Genomic DNA, 24063 nt, shown 5'->3' on the forward strand with positions numbered 1-24063 from the left:
CCTATCCTTTTCTCATTATTTCCTTTTTCTCTCTTTCTCTCTTTCTTTAATTCCTCATTGTATTATTAATTAAATTCTCTATAAAACCCAGTTGACTTGGGTATATTCATAACTGGGAATAATTCCCTGGTGACCACCTTATATTTGATTTCAAACAAGACACTGTACTGAAAACATATTTTCTGCGGTCACAATTTACTCATCCACTCTTTTATCTACTATAATTTATATCATCCACTATTTTAACTCTCACAGTTTATGACCTCAATGATTTTAACTCTTACAACAGATACAATCAGGCTAATCAAGTGAACCAGACTTTCATTTTTCTGCAAGTCCATTAGAGAAAGAAATGTAACAGAAATGTTATCAAGCCATGTCTCAAAGCCAGTTCTTTCCAAAAGGTTATCCCTGCTAGGAAGTGGCTGTTGTTATTCCCATTTTATCAGTGAGCAAATTAAGGCAAATCATGGTTAAGTCATTTGCCCAGATTCACATAGCTAGTAAGTGTCCTAGGCCTGATCTGAACTTATCTTCCTAACTCTAGGCTCAGGGTTCTATCAAATGAGCCACTAGCTGCCTCTAGTCTAACAGCATTCAACTGTGTGAGAAATATTGGCTGACCCAGTGCCCTCCTTAAATGGAAGATCTGGGAGGAGTCCTCCACTATTTATCCCTCAACCTCTCTGAACAGAAGGAGGAAGGGACCACAGGGGAAGTTGGCATGTAGTAAACATCAAGACTTCTATTAGAAAGCATGTTGGAGATCTGGGATTAGGTGGTAACTAAAGAAAGATGAATTATGTGTAGTCAGAAATTAATTTTAAAAACTTGTAAAGAACTACAGGAAACAATGAAGAACAAAATAGGTAGAATCAAGAGAGCATTATGCACAATTATAGAATTAATATTTGAAGAACTTGTGAATGTCCACCCCCAGAGAAAGAACAGAAAATAGGAACACAAAACATATAATTACATACATAGTTTTTGTTCACTGATGTCTTTGATGGTGTAGAAAGGGGATGGGGGTAGTAAGATGCATTTGAATTAATTTTTATAGTATAAAGAATTTTTATTAAGAAAAGAGGAACTAGCAAGGGATAACTTCAAGGCATTTTGAGATGTTGGAAAATGGAAAGACGCCAGGAAGGAAAGTATTCTATAAATCTTGAAGCCTTATGTAACTCGATCCTCATTGTCCTTGTTATTAGCAATTGTAGCACTGGCCATATGAGAAAGAACATTGGGGTTTTCTGAAGTGAAGATGGTGGTGTAGAGGCAGCAAAAGTTCAGACCTCTGAAAACCCTTCCTCACCAATTAAAAACAAAATGCCCTTAGGGGTCTGAAAACCAAATATAACAACAGGACAGAGCCAAGGAACCCCCTACTAGACTCAACTTAAAAGGTATGCCCCAAAAAGCCTGAATTCAAGAACACTTGGGTTTAAGGGGAAGAAAGAAGGAAGGTCCCAGGACCCCTCCCCCACCCACAGTACTTAGCCTGTAGCAGTGATGAGAATATCTGGGTGGGCAAGTGTGCTAGTCCAGAGGAAGTACCTTGTGGGGAAAGCTGTGCCAGGCTCAGGGCATAGAACACAGGCAGTGGGGAAGCAGCTGGAGAAGAAATACAGAGCAGGCAGCCTAGTCGTAGAAGAGACACTCCATGTTGCTCTCCCCCTTCCTGAGGTTTTGGCCTCAAGGCACATTCAGCTCAACCCAGCTGGACTTAATCCCATCAAAGCCTTCAGAGGGCAGGGAAGCTCAAGCTCCAACACCCCTCCCCCACAGACTGCACTGAAAGACTTGCTGATAAAGCTCCAAGGGTGAAAGCTGATAGAAAAGCTCAAAACCACACACACACACACACACACACACACACACACACACACACACACACACACATTGTAAACCTTAAAATTCTTAGACTTATAAATGTTGGAAATTTCACCATTGGGAAATTTCATACTTGAAAAATTTCTTACTGATAGTCTATTGGAATGTGAACCCCATTGGCATGGGAGGTTCCTTCTCCTCCCTACTTAAGATTACTTTAGGACAGAAACCTTTTGCTGAACAATGGAAAGGGCTTTGACCTATGCTTAAGCATAGAACAGGAAGTTCTTTGAGTCATGATTGATTTTAGAATTGATACAATAGAGATACTTGGAATGACAGAACCAGGTCTTGGAACTTCCGATCTCTACCCTGCTCAGGGTAACAGGATTTAGGAAGGGCTGCAGCAAGGGATCAAGATTTAATTATTTGAGAATATGACCTTCAACAGACATGTGCAAAGCCACAGACCTCTGGGTGGTCCTGGGTTAAGCTAGAGCCACCATTGACACAGGGAAGACATGGACAGTGATTGGTAGATGTGAGAACTGAGGGGAGGGAACTTGGATGGTTTCCTTAAAGATAGAGGGGTCTGAGGACCGAGGGGGTGGTTGGAGAGTTTTTGCTCTGAGAGGTTGTGCTCTGAGAAGCTTGCTCTGGAGGAAGCTGGAGGTGGAGGCCCCTGAGACTGTTTCTCCATTTTGGTCACGTGAGTGATAGGGACTGATCACTTTCCTTTGCCTCAGCTATCTAAGGGCTTGGGCCTTTTGGCCCAGCCTAAACAGAGGGGGTATTTAAGCCCTATTCCCTTCTCTCTCTCTCTCTCTCTCTCTCTCTCTCATACTTTTCTTCCTCCTGTTTGTAATTAAACTCCATAAAAGGTTGACTGCTGACTTGAGTTTTCATTAAGGAATTACATAGCTGAATTCCTTGGCGACCTTAAATTAATATATATCAGTCTTTTAAAATGATTTCCTTGTCACAACACACACAATAAAATGAGAGGAGCAAGAGCTCAGGCAACTGCAGGGGGTAAAGAAAGGGTAAAAATGAGCAAACAACAGAAAAAGAAAAAAGAAATTATAATAGACAGCTTATATACAAGCAATGAACAAAGAGCAAATGGAACAGAGAAGGATGAGGGAACACCAAGCAAAAAAACAGAGGCCACAGTGAATTGGATACAGGCTCTGTAAGAACTCAAAATACAATTCAAAACACAATTAAGAGAGGCTGAATACAACTTGTAAAAAAACTTAAAAAGCAAGATAAGTCATCTGAAAACAGAAAACAGTGTCTTGAAAGCCAAAATTAGTCAGCTTGAAAATGAGGCAAAGGAGATGAAAGATGAGGCAAAGAAGATGAAAGATGACCTCCAAATAAAATCAGACCAGAAAGAGAATGATGACCAAAAAGCCAGGGATGAAATTCAGTCTTTAAAAACCAGAATACAACAATTAGAAGCAAGCAACCTCACCAGGCAGCAGGGCACTATAAAACAAAATCAAAAGAATGAAAAATTTGAGGAAAATATGAAGCATCTCGTTCACAAAACAGAAGATTTAGAAAATTGTTCCAGGAGAGACAACTTAAGAATCATTGGTCTACCAGAAGACCATGACAAAAGAAAAAGCCTTGACATTATAAGGGGTAAATTTAGGGGGTTTTAACTAATATATTATCCATATGGTCACCAGGGATTAATTAAAATCCCAATAAAAATACACAAGTCAGTTTGGGAATTTTATGATGGTTTAAATAATATAGAGGGTAGGAATTAAATAGTAGAGCAAGGGAAAGTGTATAAGATTTCTCCAGCCTACCCTGAGCCAAGGGGAGTTCAGAGACATTCCAGCCATGAAACCTCCTCTGAGATGAGGGGCCTTCTAGGAGTATAAAGTTTTAGTAGGTAAAGGAATCAGCCTAAACTCTGAGAGAGCTCAGGGAAGACACCTCGCTTGAGCCACAATATTGAGCTTCTCCCAGTCACTGCACTAAGTCTGTTCACCAACAAACCTGGACAGCAGCTGCAGGAATGCCAAGACACTAAGATGCCCAGCATGGTGCCACCAGTCATGTCTCCACTGCGAAAGAAGAGCAAGAGCCATCTCTCCATGAAAAAAACTACCGGAGAGAGGAAGTGACATGAAATATTTAGACTGGTTTTTTTTTACATCACTTCCTGCATCTCACATGTACCAAAGGTAGCTTAAGCTTGACTTAGGACAGCCCAGGGGTCTGTCAGTTCTTACTAATTTGTCACTTTGCTAGCACATGTCTGTCATAGGCTATCTATCTCAACACTTAATCATTAAGTAGGGGTGTATACAATCCTGAATGCTAGACTGAACAGGGTGGAATGAATCTAAAATTCACATCATCCTACAGGAAATTATCCAAGAAAACTGATCTGACATTCTACAACAAGACGGAAAACTGGAGATTGAAATAATCCACAGATTACTTCCTGTTCTTAATCCCCAACTGACAAGATGCAGGAATGTTATTAGCCAAATTCAAAGACTGTCAGACCAAGGAAAAAATATTACAAGCTGATAAAAAGAAGTCATTCAGCTATATCATGGAACTACAGTGAGGATAACACAGAATCTGGCTGCATCTACACTGAAGGATCGAAAGGCATGGAATATGATATTCTAGAAAGCAAGAGAACTAGGTGTACAACCAAGAATCAACTACTGAGCAAAACTGACTATATTTTTTAAAATTATATATTTTAAAGGGGAAAGTATGGTCATTTAATAAAATAGAAGAATTCCAAGCATTTTTAAAGAAAAGACCAGACCCAAAGAGAAAATTTGATGCCCAAAACATCATACTTTCAGGCATATCATATTCCATGCCTTTTGATCCTTCAGTGTAGATGCAGCCAGATTCTGTGTTATCCTCACTGTAGTTCCATGATATAGCTGAATGACTTCTTTTTATCAGCTTGTAATATTTCATTCTCCTTGCCATTTACTTCCCTAAAATCTACTCATTCTTCATAGCTCCAGAGCTAGTTGTAAATCAAGTCCAATTCCTTCATTTTTTCTAGATGAGATAAAGGAAGCACAGAAAGCTCAAGTGACTTTTCCAGGATCACACAGGTAGTAAATGTCTAAGATGGCATTGGAAACAAGGTCTTCCTGACACTAAATCTAGTGTCCTATTTACTGATCATACTGCCTCTCAAATCCTAGCTGCTCCATAAACTCTGGTATATGTTGCTCATAGAACTACAGGATATGGTTTCAAGCTGTGAGATACCAAAGAGGTAATCTAGTCCAGCTCTACCCTCAACCCACTCATTCTATACATGAGGAAGTCAAGTCCCAGAGAGATTAATGACATACCTAAAATATTACAAAGAGTAAATAGCAGAAGCTCTATTTGAATTGGAGGCCTTTAACTACATTTCTAGGACATCTTCTCCTGATCATTCCCTTCTCTGGGACCTCATAGGATTTCTAGTCCATATCACTCATTTTCTTACTTGAGTCTATATCCTCTTGCATTGTGAATTAATTGATACACATACATATTGTAAAAAGGAATTTTTTTAAAAATTTCTTTAATCTAACGGGGGACCTGGAGGTCCTCTTACTATAGAGATGTGTAGGGATTAACTAGCCCACAGAGACAGGAAATAAGAACCATGGAGCCCCCTGCTAGGTGAGGTTGCAGGCTGTCAGTTGCCAATTGCCCACAGTGAGGAGAATCAGTTGCTGACAGCTGGTGGGTGAGTTGCTGACAGTTAAAGCTGGCAGTTGCAGGGAAGTTGGCTGCTAGGTGTGAGTTGGTCATTGGGGGTTGGTTGCTGGTGGTATGGGTTGGTGTTTAGATGGAATATAAAGGCAGGCTTTATATGAGCTCACTGAGAGAGCTTTTGGCTTAAACCTTTAAAGGGTTTTTTGCCTCTGGGATATCTAGAGAAGAGGAGGTCTGTCTCCCAGGCAAAGATCTGCTGTCAGTTAGACTGAGAAAACTGATTGAAAGTGGGTGACTATTATTTTAGGTAGTTAGGTAGTTAGTGAATCATTTATAGATAATGTAGATTATAAAGGCCTGGTGTGTGCCAGCAAGAAGAAGCTGTCCTCAGAAGACAGTTGGAGGTAGTATTAGGAATTATAGGTAGTATTAGGAATTTTTAGGTATACTTATAGAGTATAAGATTAGTAATCTCTCTTTCCTCTTTTCTATCTTTCCCTCTTTTATGATATTCTCTCACTATCTCTATTTTAACTAAACAAAATTGTTAATTGTTAAAAACTGCTAGAAGTTTTCTTTTCTCTAGCTTAAAGGAACAATGTTAATTTACAACTCTACTATATTCTCATTAAAACTTAAATTATTAAAATCTGCTCTCTTATATTGTCAAAACCACTATTTTAACCATTAAAATATGCATGTAAATATGACTTAAATTATATATACATATATGTATTGTGTACATATATATATACACATTTTTACATATATACATATATATGATCACATAGATTTGAATTCACTTAATTCACAGTTATAATCTTATACAAGATAATATTGGTTCCAACCTAATGGAACTATTCATTACAAATTTGAATACTGCCACCCACTACTTCAAGCGATATATCACCTACATTTTACAGAAAAGAAGACTGAAACTACAAGAGATAATGTAATGTGCCCAGGGTTAAACTTTTTGTAACCATTCAAAGCAGAACTTAAACTCAGGTCTTTTCCAGCTTTAAATCCCATGAAAGTATAAAATATATAACTCCATAGCATAAGTAAGATCTTTTCAAAAAGGGAAATTTTCCTTTAGGAGAATTATTAGCAGAATATCTTTCACTTTGGTTCTTAAAGGAGATTAAAATGTAGCACATTTTCTCTAGCTCAGGAACCTCAGGGATAAATTAAGCAAATACTAGTATAACGGTACGGGTAGCAGCAGTTGGCAGGACATCCACAGGCTAGGCTGCCTGGCTCAGGAATCAGAAAAGAAATAATAAGCCCATAAGCCCTTTGAATCTCCATCATTCTATGCAGGCTTGCCCATCATCAATTGGTTTTAAAAGAATGAAAACTTTGAAGCTAGAGCCCAGTGGCATATGAATTTCAAGATCAGAACAGATATACATGGAGCTGGTGATGAGAGCTCATAAAAACTGTGCCTGTTCAGTCCCATGGAATCTTGATTCTTTTTTTTAATTCCTTAACTTCATTCTTGGAACCAATACTAAGTATTGGTTAATAATATATAATAAATATATAATAATAATACAAAATAAGTTCCAATGAATAGGTAATTTTCAGTTAAAGAAATCCAATTTATTAATAAGCACATGAAAAAATGTTCTAAATCTCCTATAATTAGAGAAATGCAAATCAAAACAACTCTGAGGTATCACCTCACACCTACCAGATTGGCTAACATGACAGCAAAGGAAAGTGATGAATGCTGGAGGGGATGTGGCAAAGTAGGGACATTAAAGCATTGCTGTTGGAGTTGTGAATTGATCCAACCATTCTGGAGGACAATTTGGAACTATGCCCAAAGGTCAGTGATAAAAGACTGTCTGCCCTTTGATCCAGCCATAGCACTGCTGGGTTTGTACCCCAAAGAGATAATAAGGAAAAAGTCTTGTAGAAAAATATTCATAGCTGCACCCTTTGTGGTGGCAAAAAAAATGGAAAATGAGGGGATGCCCTTCAATTGGGGAATGGCTGAACAAATTGTGGTATATGTTGGTGATGGAATACTATTGTGCTCAAAGGAATAATAAAGTGGAGGAATTCCATGTGAACTGGAATGACCTCCAGGAACTGATGCAGAGTGAGAGGAGCAGAACCAGGAGAACATTATACTCAGAGACTGAGTATACACAGAGATTGTGGTACAATAGAATGTAATGGACTTCACTAGTAGAAATGCAGTGATTCTGAACAACTTGAAGAAATCGATGAGAAAAACCACTATTCACATTCAGAGGAAAAACTACGGGAGTAGAAACACCGAAGGAAAAAAAACTGCTTGAATATATGGGTTGAGGGGATATGACTGCGGAGGTAGACTCTAAGTGAACATCCTAATGCAAACACCAACAACATGAAAATAGGTTCTGATCAAGGACACAAATAATACCCAATAAAATTGCATGTCGGCTGTGGGAAGTGTGGGTGAAGGGGAGGGAGGGAAATGATGTGGTTATTGTAACCAAGGAATAATGTTCTAAATTGACTAAATAAATTAATTTTTAAAAATTAAAATAAAATAAGTTCCAAGAAAGAAGAGTAGTATAGGGGTAGGTGATTGGGGTTAAGTTACTTGCCCAGTTTCTGAGGCCAGATATTGACCCAGGATTTGGCTTTCAATCCACTGAGTCACCTATCTTCCCCTTCTTGATTCATTTTAACATCAAACTCTTGTATGTAAGCACAGCTAAATAAGAACTTCCAGAAATTACTGAACCACAGAATGAGGCAGCTAATGTTAACAAGTCTTTTTAAAATTTTATTTAATTAGTCATTTTAGAATATTATCCTTAGTTATAAGAGCCATGTTCTTTCCCTCCTCACCCCCCACACCCTCCCATACCCGATGCACCATTCCACTGGGTTTTACATGTGTCCTTGATCAAAATCAATTTCCATATTTTTCATATTTGCAAGAGGGTGATCATTTAGAGTCTATATCCCCAATCATATCCCCATCAACCCATGTGATCAAGCAGTTGTTTTTCTTCGGTGTTTCTGTTCCCATAATTTTTCCTCTGAATGTAAATAGCATTCTTTCCCATAAAGCCCTCTGAATTGTTCTGGAGCACTGCGTTGCTACTAACAGAGAAGATCATTACATTTGATTCTACCACAGTGTATCAGTCTCTGTATACAATGTTTTCCTGGTTCTGCTCCTCTCACTCTGCATCAATTCCTGGAGGTTGTTCCAGTTCCCATGGAATTCCTCCACTTGGAATTTCTTTGAGCATAATAGTATTCCATCACCAACATATACCACAATTTGATCAGCCATTCCCAAATTGGACGGCAACCCTCATTTTCCAATTTCTTTACCACCACATAGAGCACAACTATGATATTCTTGTACAAGTCTTCTTCCTTATTTTCTCTTTGGGGTACAAACCCAGCAGTGTTGTGGCTGGATCAAAGGGCAGACAGTCTTTTATTGCCCTTTTGGCATAGTTCCATATTGCCCTCCAGAATGGATGGTTCAATTCACAACTCCACCAGCAATGCATTAATGCCCCAACTTTGCCACATTCCCTCCATCATTCATCATTTTCCTTTGCTGTCATGTTATCCAATCTACTGGGTGTGAGGTGATACCTCAGAGTTGTTTTGATTTGTATTTCTCTGATTATAAGAGATTAGAACACCTTTTCATGTGCTTATTAATAGTTTTGATTTCTTTATCTGAAAATTGCTTATTCGTATCCTTTGCTCATTTATCAATTGGGGAATGGCTTGATATTTTGTACAATTGATTTAGCCCTTGATAAATTTGAATAATTAGACCTTTGTCAGAGGTGTTTGTTATGAAGGTCTTTCCCAATTTGTTGCTTCCGTTCTTGTTTTGGTTGCATTTATTTTGTTTCTACAAAACCTTTTTAATTTAATATAATGAAAGTTATTCATTTTACATTTTGTAATTTTTTTCTAACTCTTGCTTGGTCTTAAAATCTTTCCTTTCCCAAGGATCTGACAAGTATACTATTCTGTATTCATCTAATTTACCTACAGTTTCCTTCTTTATATTTAAGTCACCCATTCTGAATTTATCTTAGTGTGGGGTGTGAGATGTTGATCCAAACCCAATATATCTCATATTGACTTTCAACTTTCCCAGCAGTTTTTATTAAATATTGGATTTTTGTCCCCAAAGCTGGGATCTTTTTGTTTGTCATAGACAGTCTTACTGAGATCACTTACCCCCAGTCTATTCCACTGATCCTTTTTTCTATCTGTTAGCCAGTATCATATTGTTTTGATAGCCACTACTTTATAGTATAGTTTGAGATCTGTTACTGCTACACCACCTTCCTTCACATTTTTTTCATTATTTCCCTGGATATCCTTGATCTTTTGCTTTTCCAAATGAACATTGTTATGATTTTTTCTGAGTGAATAACTCTTGAAACCAGGATATGTCTAAGTTCAAACATTGCCTAACAATAATATCAACCTCGCAGTTTTATTGTGAGGATCAAGTGAGATGATTATTTAAAATGCTTAACAGACCTTAAAGTGACCTCTTATTATTAGAAGGTAGATTCTTACAACATTCTTCTCCAGAGGAGTTATCTGAACACCGAGCATCTGATTTTTTTCCAAGAAAAATAAAGTGTCAAAATAAATCATTGTCATCTTCTAAGTCTTCTCTAAAAGCTAAGTTTAATGGTCAAGATGGCAGGTTAGCAAGCAGCAAAAGTTCAGACCTCGTGAAAGACCCTTCCTTAACCAATACAGACTGAATACTCCTAGGGCACTGAAATTCAATCTGAACAACAGGACAGAAGCAGGGAACCCTCCTTCTGGACTCAAATCAAAAGATATGCCCCCCCCAAAAGCCTGAATCCGAGAATACTCAGGGCTAAGGGGAAGGCGGAGGGTAGGTCCCAGGACCCCTCTCCCACAACCCAGAGGGCTGAGCCCCCAGTAGCAGCTGGAACCTCTGAGTGGGCAAAGGTGCTGGTTTGCAGGGTCTACCTTGTGAGCAGTGGGGTGGCGGGCTCGGAGCATCCAGCTTGGACAACGGGGAGTAAGCCAGGGAGAAACGGGCCATGGCTGGGTCCCTCCATCGGGCTCCAGTCTCACCATTGTCTTGGGGCACATCCAGACCAATCCAGTTAAACCTAATCCCATCAGAACTCCTCAGAGTTTAGGGAGGCGGGCAAAGGCACTTGCAGACAGTGGAGAAGCAGCTGGAGAGAACTGGAGAGAGCCTAGGTGGCTCAGTCTTCCAGTAGTCTTCAGAGCCTCAGAGCTTCATACCACATACAGCCCAGCCCAGTTGAACTCAATCCAATCAAAAGCCTCCAGAGGACAGGGAAGCTAACATTCCTCCCCTAGAGACTGTAACAAGAGATCTGACAAAGCTCCAAGAGGGGAGACTGACAGCCCCAAAACCAAAACAAAATGAGAGGAGCAAGAGCACAGCCAAATATGGGGAGCAAAGAAGGGGTAAACTTGAGCAAACAACAGAAAAAGAAGAAATTACAATAGACAGCTTCTGCACCTGTGCAGAATGAGCAAATGAGCAAAGAGCAAATGAAACAGAGGGGGAGGGATCAGCAAAGGAAAAATCAGAAATCCCAGCGAATTGGATACAGGCTTTGGAAGAAATCAAAATGCAATTCAAAACACAATTAAGAGAGGCTGAAGACAATTGGGAAAAGAACTTAAAAACTAAGATAAGTCATCTGGAAACAGAAAATAGTGTCTTGAAAGCCTAAATCAACCAGCTGGAAAATGAGGCAAAGGATATGAAAGATGAGGCAAAGCAGATGAAAGATGAGGTGAAGAAGATGAAAGATGACCTCCAAAGAAAATCTGACCAAAAGGAAAAGGACGACCAAAAAACTAAGGATGAAATCCAGTCTTTAAGAACCAGAATACAACAACTAGAATTGAGTGACCTCACAAGGCAGAAGGACACTATAAAACAAAACCAAAAGAATGAAAAAAAATGAGGAAAATATGAAGCATCTCATTCATAAAACAGAGGATTTAGAAAATCATTCGAGAGACAATTTAAGAATCATTGGTCTACCAGAAGACAATGACAAAAGAAAAAGCCTGGACATTACAGGAAATTATTAAAGAAAACTGCCCCGAAATCCTTGAACGAGAGGGAAAAGTGGAGATTGATAGAATCCACAGATCCCCTCCTGTACTTAATCCCCAACTGACAACAGCCAGGAATGTTATAGCCAAATTCAAGAATTATCAGACCAAAGAAAAGATATTACAAGCTGCCAAGAAGAAGTCATTCAGATACCAAGGAACCACAGTGAGGATAACTCAGGATCAGGCTGCATCCACACTGAAAAAAAGAAAGGCATGGAATACGATATTCCGGAAAGCAAGGGAACTAGGTCTACAACCAAGAATCAACTACCCAGCAAAACTGACTATATTCTTACAGGGGAAAGTATGGTCATTCAACAAAATAGAACAATTCCAAGAATTCGTAAAGAAAAGACCAGACTTGAACAGAAAATTTGATGTCCAAGCACAGAACTCAAGAGAATCATTAAAAGGTAATTAAAAAAGAGGGGAAAAAAGAAAAACAAAAACAAAAAAAAAATGTTTTAAGAGACTCAATAAGTTAAAATGATATATATCCCTATAAGAAAAGAGGTCATTGGTAACTCTTAAAAACTGTTGTTATTACCTGGGCAGCAAAAAGAAGTATACTTAGAGGGAACAGCAACAAACTGTATAGGATGAAAGGACAAGACATAAATAGGTATATAGATATATGCATGCAAAAATACATACGCATGAGTATGCATATATATATAGACATATATATATATATATAACTAGAGCTTAAATAGGTTAATATTAAAAGAAATGGGAAAAGAAACAAATGGGGGTAAATTTATAAATAAATTTAAAAAAATGAGCTTCTGATCATGGTGGGAGGGGGGAGAACATCAATACACTGGAAGGGTAAAGAGGTCAGAGACAGGAAATACTCAACTTTTACAGGTTTTGAAAGTGACTCAAAGAAGGAAAAACAATCCAATCCATTGGGGGCAGAGAATAGATTTGCACCCTATAGGGAAGTAGAAGGGTAACAAACGGTCTGGTGGGGAGGGAAGCAGTAAAAGAGAGAGAGGGAGTGGGGGTTTAATTTTAGAAAGACTACAGGGAAAATAAGGGGGGGATAAATAGGGAGGGGGGTAGAAAGGGAAGTAACATAAGGGTGGGAACAAGGGGAACTGTTCAAAAGCAAACATTGGTGTAGAAGGAAATAGTAAAAGAAAAAAAGGCAGGTGAAGGAGCAGAAATCAAAATGCTGGGAAATACACAGCTAGTAATCATAACCCTGAATGTGAATGGAATGAACTCACCCATAAAACTCAAGCGAATAGCAGAGTGGATTAGAGTACAAAACCCTACCATATGCTGTCTACAAGGAACACATATGAGAAAGGTTGATACACATAGGGTGAAAGTAAGAGGGTGGAGCCAAAACTATTGGACATCAACTGCCAAAAATAAGGCAGGAGATTCATCATGATATCCAACAAAGCCAAAGTAAAAATGAATCTAGTTAAAAGAGATAGGGAAGGTAATTACATCCTGATAAAAGGCAGTATAGACAGTGAGGAAATATCTGTACTCAACATGTATGCACCAAATGGCATAGCATCCAAGTTTCTAAAGGAGAAACTAGAGGAACTCAAGGACAAAATAGACAGAAAAACTATACTGGTGGGAGACCTGTAACTTCCTCTATCTGAACTAGATAAATCAAACCAAAAAATAAATCAGAAAGACTTAAGAGAAGTGAAGGAAATCTTAGAAAAATAAGAGTTAGTAGACATGTGGAGAAAAATAAATGGGGGAAAAAAGGAATATACCTTCTTTTCTGCAGCACATGGTACATTCACAAAAATTGACCATGTATTAGGGCATAAAAACATTTCAAACAAGTGCAAAAGAACAGAAATAATAAATGCAATTTTCTTAGATCACAATGCAATGAAAATAATAATTAGGAAGGGAACATGGAGAGGTAAATCGAAAATTAATTGGAAATTAAACAATACGATTCTCCAAAACCAGTTAGTTAAAGAACAAATCATAGAAACAATAACTTCATTGAAGAAAATGACAATGATGAGACATTCTTTCAAAACCTATGGGATTCAGCTAAAGCAGTACTCAGGGGGAAATTTATATCCTTGAGTTCATATATTAACAAATTAAGAAGGGCAGAGGTCAATGAATTTGGCAGGCAAATTAAAAAAAATAGAAAGTGAACAAATTAAAAATCCTCAGATGAAGACTAAATTAGATATCCTAAAACTCAAAGGAGAAATTAATAAAATTGAAAGTCAGATAACTATTGATTTAATAAATAAGACTAGAAGCTGGTACTTTGAAAAAACAAATAAAATAGATAAAGTACTAGTCAGTCTAATTAAAAAAAGAAAAGAAATAAACCAAATTGACAGTATCCAAGAATAAAAAGGAGACCTCACCTCTAATGAAGAGGAAATTAAGGCAATCATTAAAAACTACTATGCCCAATTATATGGCAACAAATATGGCAATCTAGGTGATATGGATGCATACTTACAAAAATATAAATTGCCTAGACTAAAAGAGGAAGAAATAAATTACCTTAACAATCCCATTTCAGAAAACGAAATTGAACAAGCCATCAAAGAACTCCCTAAGAAAAAATCCCCAGGTCCAGATGGATTCACAAATGAATTCTATCAAACAATCAAAGAACAACTAATCCCATATTAAACAAACTATTTGACAGAATAGGACAAGGAGGAGTTCTACCAAATTCATTCTACGACACAGAATTGGTACTGATCCCAAAGCCAGGCAGGTCAAAAACAGAGAAAGAAAACTTTAGACCAATCTTCCTAATGAATATAGACACAAAAATCTTAAATAGGATAATAGCAAAAAGACTCCAGCATGTCATCACAAGGGTCATCCACTATTACCAGGCACGATTCATAGAAGGAATGCAAGGATGTTTCAATATTAGAAAAACCATCCACATAATTGACCATATTAACAAGCAAACTGACAAAAATCACATGATTATCTCAATAGATGCGGAAAAAGCCTTTCATAAAATACAACACCCATTCCTATTGAAAACACTAGAAATTATAGGAATAGAAGGGCCTTTCCTAAAAATAATAAACATAATATATCTAAAACCATCAGTAAACATCATGTGCAATGGGGATAAACTAGAAGCCTTTCCAATAAGATCAGGAGTAAAACAAGGATGCCCATTATCACCTCTATTATTTAACATTGTACTTGAAACACTAACAGTAGCAATTAGAGAAGAAAAAGAAATTGAAGGTATTTAAATTGGCAACGAGGAGACCAAGCTATCACTCTGTGCAGATGATATGATGGTTTACTTAAGGAATCCTAGAGAATCAACCAAAAAGTTACTCGAAATAATCAACAACTTTAGCAAAGTTGCAGGATACAAAATAAACCCGCATATGTCATCAGCATTTCTATATATCTCTAACCCATTTCAGCAGCAAGAATTAGAAAGCAAAATACTATTCAAAATCAGCTTAGACAATATAAAATACTTAGGAATCTATCTGCCGAGACAAACACAGGAACTATATGAACACAACTACAAAACACTTTCCACACAGCTAAAACTAGATCTAAGTAATTGGAAAAAACATTGATTGCTCATGTGTGGGACAAGCTAACATAATAAAAATAACAATCCTACCCAAATTAATTTACTTATTTACTGCCATACCCATTGTACTACCAAAAAACTTCTTTACTGAATTAGAAAAAATCATAACTAAGTTCATTTGGAAGAACAAAAGATCAAGGATATCCAGGGAAATTATGAAAAAAAATGCAAAGGAAGGACGACTTGCAGTCCCAGATCTCAAACTATACTATAAAGCAGTGCTTATCAAAACAATTTGGTACTGGCTAAGAGACAGAAAGGAGGATCAGTAGATTAGATTTGGCGTAAATGATCTCATCAAGACAGTTTATGACAAACCCAAAGACCCCAGCTCTTGGGACAAAAATCCATTATTTGATAAAAACTGTTGGGGAAATTGGAAGACAGTGTGGGAGAGAGTAGGTTTGGATCAATACCTCACACCCTACACCAAGATAAATTCAGAATGGGTGAATGACTTGAACATAAAGAAGGAAACTATAAGTAAATTAGGTGAACACAGAATAGTATACCTGTCAGACCTTTGGGAAGGGAAAGATTTTAAAACCAAGCAAGACTTAGAAAGAGTCACAAAATGTAAAATAAATAATTTTGACTACATCAAATTAAAAAGTTTTTGTACACACAAAACCAATGTAACTATGATCAGAAGGGTAGCAACAAATTGGGAAAAAATCTCTGACAAAGTTTTAATTACTCAAATTTACAAAGAGCTAAATCAATTGTACAAAAAATCAAGCCATTCTCCAATTGATAAATGAGCAAGGGACATGAACAGGCAGTTCTCAGCCAAAGAAATCAAAACTATTAATAAGCACATGAAAAAGTGCTCTACATCTCTTATAATTAGAGATGCAAATCAAAACAACTCTGAGGTATCATCTCACACCTAGCAGATTGGCTAACATAACAGCTATGGAAAGTAATGAATGCTGGAGGGGATGTGGCAGAGTAGGGACACTAATTCATTGCTGGTGGAGTTGTGAATTAATCCAACCATTCTGGAGGGTAATTTGGAACTATGCCCAAAGGGCGATAAAAGACTGTCTGCCCTTTGATCCAGCCATAGCACTACTGGGCTTGTACCCCAAAGAGATAATAAGGAAAAAGACTTGTACAAGAATATTCATAGCTGTACTCTTTGTGGTGGCCAAAAATTGGAAAATGAGGGGATGCCCTTCAATTGGGGAATGGCTGAACAAATTGTGGTATATGTTGGTGATGGAATACTATTGTGCTCAAAGGAATAATAAAGTGGAGGAATTCCATGGAGACTGGAACAACCTCCAGGAAGTTATGCAGAGCGAAAGGAGCAGAACTAGGAAAACATTGTATACAGAGACTGATACATTGTGGTACAATCGAAGGTAATGGACTTCTCCATTAGTGGCAATCCCTGAACAATCTGCAGGGATCTAAAAAAAAACACTATCCACAAGCAGAAGATAAACTGTGGGAGTAAAAACACCGATGAAAAGCAAGTGCTTGACTACAGGGGTGGAGGGGATATGACTGAGGTGAGACTCTAAATGAACACTCTAATGCAAATACCAACAACATGGAAATGGGTTTGAATCAAGAACACATGCATGTGATACCCAGTGGAATTGCGCATGGGCTATGGGGAGGTGGGGGGGGGGGGGGAGAAAAGAAAATGATCTTTGTTTCCAATGAATAATGTTTGGAAACGACCAAATAAAAATTAAAAAAAAAAAGAATACTAAAAATAAGCTAAGTTTAATGAATCAGATTAGTGATAGAAAAAAGTCAATGGAGCCTGAATTGTTCATTATGTGGCAGATTCTGCCATTTACAATTCTGATCAACTCAACAAACTACTATTCTAGCATTCCAAAGCCAAAATGGCTTTAAGAAAACAATATATTCAGTCTACGGTTATTGTTTCGGGATTCTAAGATAAAGAGACTAGAATTTGATGCTCTCAAATTATGCATCTTCATGGTCTAACAAGTTGGTGAGGGCAGAGGAGTTATATAACATCTTTTATCTACTATTTCTTAATAAAGAGGTAAACAAAGTATCAATAATTAGTAAGTTATGCCTAAACATCATCAGTAGAGAAACCTATTCCTTATCATTTGGTATTTAAGACACAGGAACATTAAGTTTTCTCTATAGTATCAATAATATTACAAATTTGACTCACATGAAACTCATTCAAGAAACAGAATCAGTGAAAAAATGAGTTTATTTTTCAGGAGTGATCCAGATTGAGGAATTACTCATAAATGTCATAAATTATATGACATAAATCATTCTTTTAGGAAAAGAGCCAAAGTGAATTTAGAGGCTTTTTTGACTTGAATCACAAAATATTAAATATTTCCTTTTTTAGGATGGGGATAACTGAGATTGGGAAAAAAAATGGTGTCACAGAAACTTGGATTTGAAGAAAGAAAACTTAATTTCAAGACCCTGTTCTATTTCTTGTTATGTATGTAAACTTGTACAAGAAATATGCTCTCTCTGCCCCCCAATTTCTCATCCATTAAATAAAAGCAATATATCACTGCGGACATGGAGATGGCCTTGAAATCAGGAAGATCTGTGTTCAAGTGGTCCCTCTGCAATATTTTATATATGTGACCCTGGCCAAGTTCTTTATTCATAAAATGTACTAGGTAACTCTCTGAGGCTTCATCATGGGGATTAGGGATTGATTTATACTAATGGAGGGATTTACTCACATGAAATGCTTGAAACAATGAAATTATAGATGTGGTCAATGATGAGAATAAGTAATAAGTGTTAGATTGTATGATATTGAAAGACTTTGTATTTTCTTTCAGTCTTCTTCTGTAAAGCTGATTTTAGGGTTTTGACCTAAAATCTAGATTTAATTGGTCACCAAATAAAATACCCGTCAGTCTGAAAATTTATGGAAATTTAATTAATATAGAGGGAAGGAATTTAAAGAGGAGGGAAGAGGATATAGGATTTCTTCTGCCTTGCCTATGCCAGGTGGAATTTAAAATCTCTGACTTTAGGTCTCTGAAGAAGATTAGAGGCTTCTAAGAGGATAAAGTTGGAAAGTAAAGGAGGAAACAGCCAGAAACTCACCACCAAACCAAAAGGCCAGCACACTGCTCTCAGCTAACTCTCCACCACCAGTCAGGGAAAGAGCGTGTTTTGAGAGAGGAAAAATCCCAAATATATAGACCTTTCACCCTTGTGTCTCCTCCTCTAAATTTTCACATCTACCAATCACATCAAAGGCTTTCTCCATTACTGCCCATACTTTTAGTTCTCATGTTCTTTGATTATATTTTTTGAATTACTTTACACTTCTTTGTTAACTTCACCTTTTGTTAGTTACTTGACTTTTTTGTGATTAAATTTAATCTTTATAGTTACTTAACACCTTTTTCTATTAAAACCTAAAAATAGACTTAGCTTAAAGTTTTAGGTTCACTATAAAGGGAGAACTATGTACCTTCATTGTTCAATCAGGAAATTACAACTTTATCTTCCCCTAAAGTAGGGTGGAGTAATTTAGGATTCCCAAGACATTCCTGATTTTGTTAAACTAAGTATCTTCATTGTTACAACAGGAAATAGCTAGATCCAATCTTCACACTTCCTATATATTACTGTTGTCTTAACATAGCAATGTTTTCTGGTTCTCGCTAATGGACTTATATACAATTTTGTACTAAAATTATCACTGTGATTTATTCTTTTTAAGAATTAGAATATTTCTACCCAGATATATATTTTATGAAGTTTATTAGAAAGGGTAGACAATCATTCCTATAAGTAACCTGACCAAGTGCTCCCTAGTCTGCAAGTCTCTTCTTCCTTCCCCTTCACCTACCTGCTCTGTTCCCAACTTCTTCCTTCTTCATCCTCTTCTTGCTTCTCCCCCTTCACAAGCCAAAAACCTTGACTTTCTTTGATGTACAGCACTTAGAGGGACATAAACCTAGTGCAACTATGTTATGTCAGGAATATTTGATAAACAGGTCAAGCTACTTAGGAGGGGGAGGGAATGAACTCCTGGCACACCTTATACCAGATAGTAACCTTGCTAAGGAAACAAAACTATATTTTGCACTAAATTTCTTGTCTACCTTTGCACCAAACATGTGACTGCTTCCAATTTTAATGAGTTTACTTATCAACTGTGATGATTAAAAATTTCAAAAGACTGGTTTCTGGTTAGGAAAATAAATTAATTGATTAGGCCAGCAATAAATGAATTAGTATACAATTTCTTTAAGTGATGAAAAACATTGAATCATTAAATACAATTTTGGAAGCTCATTATTCAGCCCTCCTACATATCTCTAATTTGTGAATACCTAAAGAGAGACAAGTCAGTATTTTGCAAAGTTATTACCTCATCCCTGGAAAATCCTTCTCTCTTCCTCACTTTCCTATTTCTTTAAGGATATCTGAAACCTTCTAGTCCGCCAAGTTTACAACCTCAGTGTCTCCTTCTCTCATCACTTTTCTTCATTCCATAGCTAATTAATCAAGGTTTGTCACCTCTGCACCCAACAATCTTTTATATCTCTCACCCTCTCTCAATTCACAATGTCACCACTCTATTTTATGTTCTTTTCACTTCTTACCTGGACTATTATAATTATCTCCTAAGTCATCTCCTTGCTTCCAGACTTTCCCTTTCTAATTGATCCTCCATACAACTGCCAAACTGATCCCCCTGCAGCATATGTATGATTTCAGTCCCCTGTTCAATAAATTCCAGTGGCTTTCCTTTGCCTCAATGATAATTAGAGCATAAGAACTCAGGACCTTGAGGTCTCCCTAATTTGTATTTCAGGTTTCAGCAGGAGACTCTTCCTTGGGCCATGTAGTGGGAAGGAGTATACCACCTGGGCAAGATGATCAGAAGAGATTTAGAGGGAGTAAGGAGCATATTGCTTGCCTTCTCCTGAGATTTGGGATGGTAGTGGCAGCATAGTTCAAAGGGACCAGACATACATGGTGGTCTCTGGTTTGCCTCCAGAGTCCTGTCAGATTCTGCCTATAATAGTTATTGAGACTGTGTATATATTTTGCAAAGTAATATATTGTCTCAAGACTAGCTGACTAAGAAAGGGTCCTCACTAGGTTAGGTATAGGTTAAATTTTTTTTGAGCACAGAAACTCTAGAACATTACTTATTAAACTATCTGCATGAAGAGAGGTAGGGAAGACAGTGACAAAATTACAGATCCCTAATCTGTATTATGAGGCATTTTCAAGTATGCCTCAATATGTACTGGTTTTAGGGCATTTAGAGCAGGATGGAATGCTTCTATTCCATCTAAATTGGTCATAGCATCATTTATTTAAAACTGAAAGGAGTCTCACAGATTATCTAGCTTAATGCTTATTTTACTAATGAGGAAACTGAGGTCCATAAAGTTTATTTCTGCTAGATTACACCACTAGCTATACCATTAGTTATAGCACTTACACTAATAAGACCAGAGATAAGATTCAAACTAAAATTTTTCCTATTCTTATACAATTTCCTATGCAGGTCTTCAGATAAAATCAAGTTGAACAGTGGGAATACCATATAGTTACTAGTCTCTTTGTTCAGTCTGTAACTTCTTTAATTCCCTTGCTACCTACTGCCCTGTGAGTTATTCTAAGTGGCCACTGAAATATTATCCCTAATAAGGATGGTGTTGATGATGGTATTGAAATACTAAGGTTATTGAAGTCCTTAGTACCTCTCAGTGAGAGGTCTGTGAGCCTGCCTCACTGGGACCAGTGCACAGTTCAATCTACCAGACAAGAAACAGGAAGAGGGATTTATTCTTGAGAAATAAGGTATTATGAAGGGAGGATTAAATAATAGGGGCCCCTAGTTGTAAGGGATTTCTCACTAGCCTCCCACCCTCTAAACCTCCTCACAGAGGTATCTTCTTTATCTTGATGCTCCCTAGACCCCTGACCTGTCTGTCTGGATCCCAATGGTTGACTAGCTAAACCTGACACTATTTAATCCTCCCAGATTGATTTGTAAGATGCAACAGGTCTTCAGATAAGTCTAGGAATGAACTCATCATGGTTGGATCCACCCCAGCTTGGCCAGGCCAGAGTTGGACTCAGGTCTCACCAACACTGTAGTTTGCTCAGGTTAGCTGGTCACAAATCTTAGTTGACAGGAACACTTTCAGTATTCAGGAACAGTTTGATTTTGAAGCAAAGGAAGGGCTTCTTCAGTCAGGAACAACAGAGGTAAGCCTATTCAGCTTTAGGGGGACAGGAATTCCAAACCTCCTCAGCTCAAGTGAGAGGAAGTCCAAGAGCTCCAGTCAGCTCAAGAAACAGAAAGTTCAAGAGCCCGGAGAATCTGTTGGTGTTCTCTCTTAATCCCTCCTCTGTGTTCCAGAATCCAGCATCAGTAGTTCCTGGAATGTGACCGGCTCTTGCAAAAACCTCTCTCTTACTTGTAACCCACTTCTCTTCTTCCCTCATTACACCACCCATGAATGGCTTCACATAAGGTTGTACCAAAAACTCTTTGAACACCCACAATCCTTGGGGCCTCTGGAGTTTACATCTGAAAGTTGCTTTTATGTTTCTATTCTTGGGGCATTAGTTAAAACCTAAAGTTCTGCCTGCCAGTCTTTTACTCAGGACCCTGTTAATTATGACCATCTCATAATTCAGGTTAGCACAAATTTCCCACTGTTCCTTTACTTCCTCTTGTCTCTGAGCCTTCTGGCATAAATATACAAGGATCAAAGACTGTACCCAGTTAGTTACAGTCCTTGAAATTGCCTGATATTTATGTCTCTCTATTCCCAGAAAAAAAGAAAAGGCTTTAAAAAAATAACATTTGAGAGCATGATGTAGTTTAAATGGAAATCAGTAGGATGTGATTTAAATTAAGTCCTACTAAGTCCTAATAAATAACCCAGGCCAGCTCATGCCTTTTCTGATGATAAGAATTTCTGAGTGAAGAAAAGGGGCATTGAGGGAAAGAAAAGGAATGGGAAGAACTATGAAGGTCAAGAATAGAGAAGAAAGTACTTGAAATCAGTAACTATCTAGAAGTGATGCAGTGTTTGTAAATCTCAGGAAGTCAGGGAAGGCAGAATGGAAGAGTTGAATACCTTTTGAGGAAATAAAAAATAGGAGGTCATGTGGGAACTTTCTTTCAAATACTAATCAAATATTCTTAAAATTGAAGCCCAGAGGAATGACTCAAGGATCAGATGCTCTGGGTTCCAATCCCACCTCTGATGCTTACTATCTGTGTAATCGTGGACAAATTACTCAATGTCCTGGGTCTCTGTTTTGTTTTGTTGTTCATTTGTAAAATGAGGAGGTTGTATTAGCTATCTTCCCTTTCTTGGGATTCATCTAGAAATGATACAGGGACAAGTCTATCATTCTATTATTCAAAGATATTAGATATTCTCCAGGCTATTGCAGAAAATACACAAAATAACTGCCATGTGCAGATGGCAAAAGAATGAGGATGGAAACTAATGTTCTGTGTGTTTACTGGAAGCATCTTCAATTCAACAGTGATGCTATATATCTTAACCTTTTCTATTCTGGTTTTGATGTCCTTGGCTATGTCCGAAAACTTTTTATCCCATGTAGGTTCATGATTATGAATATTTGTGACAACTATATCTAGTCAAATCATTATTCATCAATTTCTTTTTTATTTTGAATTTAATAAATATTAAGCAAAAAAGAACATTTCATGGAAAAAGAATAGCAGAGGATATGTGAAACCATGACTCTATTATGTATAGCTTATTTTTCATAAAACTTCATACATCATATTTTTTATCTAAAAATTTTTATTTAATTAATTTAGAATATTTTTCCATGGTTACATGATTCATGTTCTTTCTCTCCCCTTCTCCAAACCACCTTCCATAGCCAATGCACAATTCCACTGGGTTTTACATATGTCATTGATAAATACCTATTTCCATATTATTAATATTTGCATTAGGGTGATCATTTAGAATCTACATCCCCAATCATATCTCCATCAACTCATGTGATCAAGCAGTTGTTTTTCTTCTGTGCTTCTACTCCCACAGTTCTTTCTCTGGGTGTAGATAGCATTCTTTCTCATAAGTCCCTCAGAATTGTCCTGGATCATTGCATTGCTGCCAATAGAGGATCATTGCATTGCTGCCAGTAGAGATGACATTTTTAAAAGTACCCTTCACTTGACTATTCAATTAGCTTTGAAAAATATCTAATCTCTCTTATATTTAATCTCTGGTGTCTAAAAATCTCTTAAGCCTGTATGCCATTTCTTCATCCTTATTCTCCACAAACCTATCTCTCCTCTCCCCTGATTCACTACAAGTATGCCTACTTCTTCTCCTGTGTTCTCTGGAATGTTTATTCCATGATTAATAAACTTCTCTTTGTTTTTGAGTTTTGTTTGTTTTGCCTCTTTCCTCTAATAATTATTCTAATAAATGATAGAGAATTGAATTTTCCTCCAATGACATTTCATACCTTCCCAACCTTTCTAGAGCTGAAAGTACTTTCTTTTATTCATATTCCTCACAGTACCACACTATTCTCCCCAACTCTCATGATTCTGGCCCTTGAGCAATATTATGAATAATCCTTGTTCTCTACTGTTACTTTCAGACTTTGCCTTGCTATGATAGATCACTTACAACTTCTCTTCTTTTGAAGTTAATTCTATTAGAATTTAGCACCCAAATTCAGATCATGGTGGCTGATGCTTAGAGACCACCATATCATTCTTCTTCCTCTTCCTTTCTAAAATATTTCAGTGATTTCTTCTCCTC

General features: G+C 37.3%; 1 pseudogene; it reads right to left on the reverse strand.

The window, feature by feature from the left end:
* The window catches only part of LOC100618963 (F-box/WD repeat-containing protein 2-like), a 145909-nt pseudogene that overhangs the window by 1168 nt on the left and 120678 nt on the right, over nt 1-24063 (reverse strand).

Source organism: Monodelphis domestica, chromosome 6, assembly GCF_027887165.1.
Source record: "Monodelphis domestica isolate mMonDom1 chromosome 6, mMonDom1.pri, whole genome shotgun sequence".
Classification (NCBI taxonomy): Eukaryota; Metazoa; Chordata; class Mammalia; order Didelphimorphia; family Didelphidae; genus Monodelphis; species Monodelphis domestica.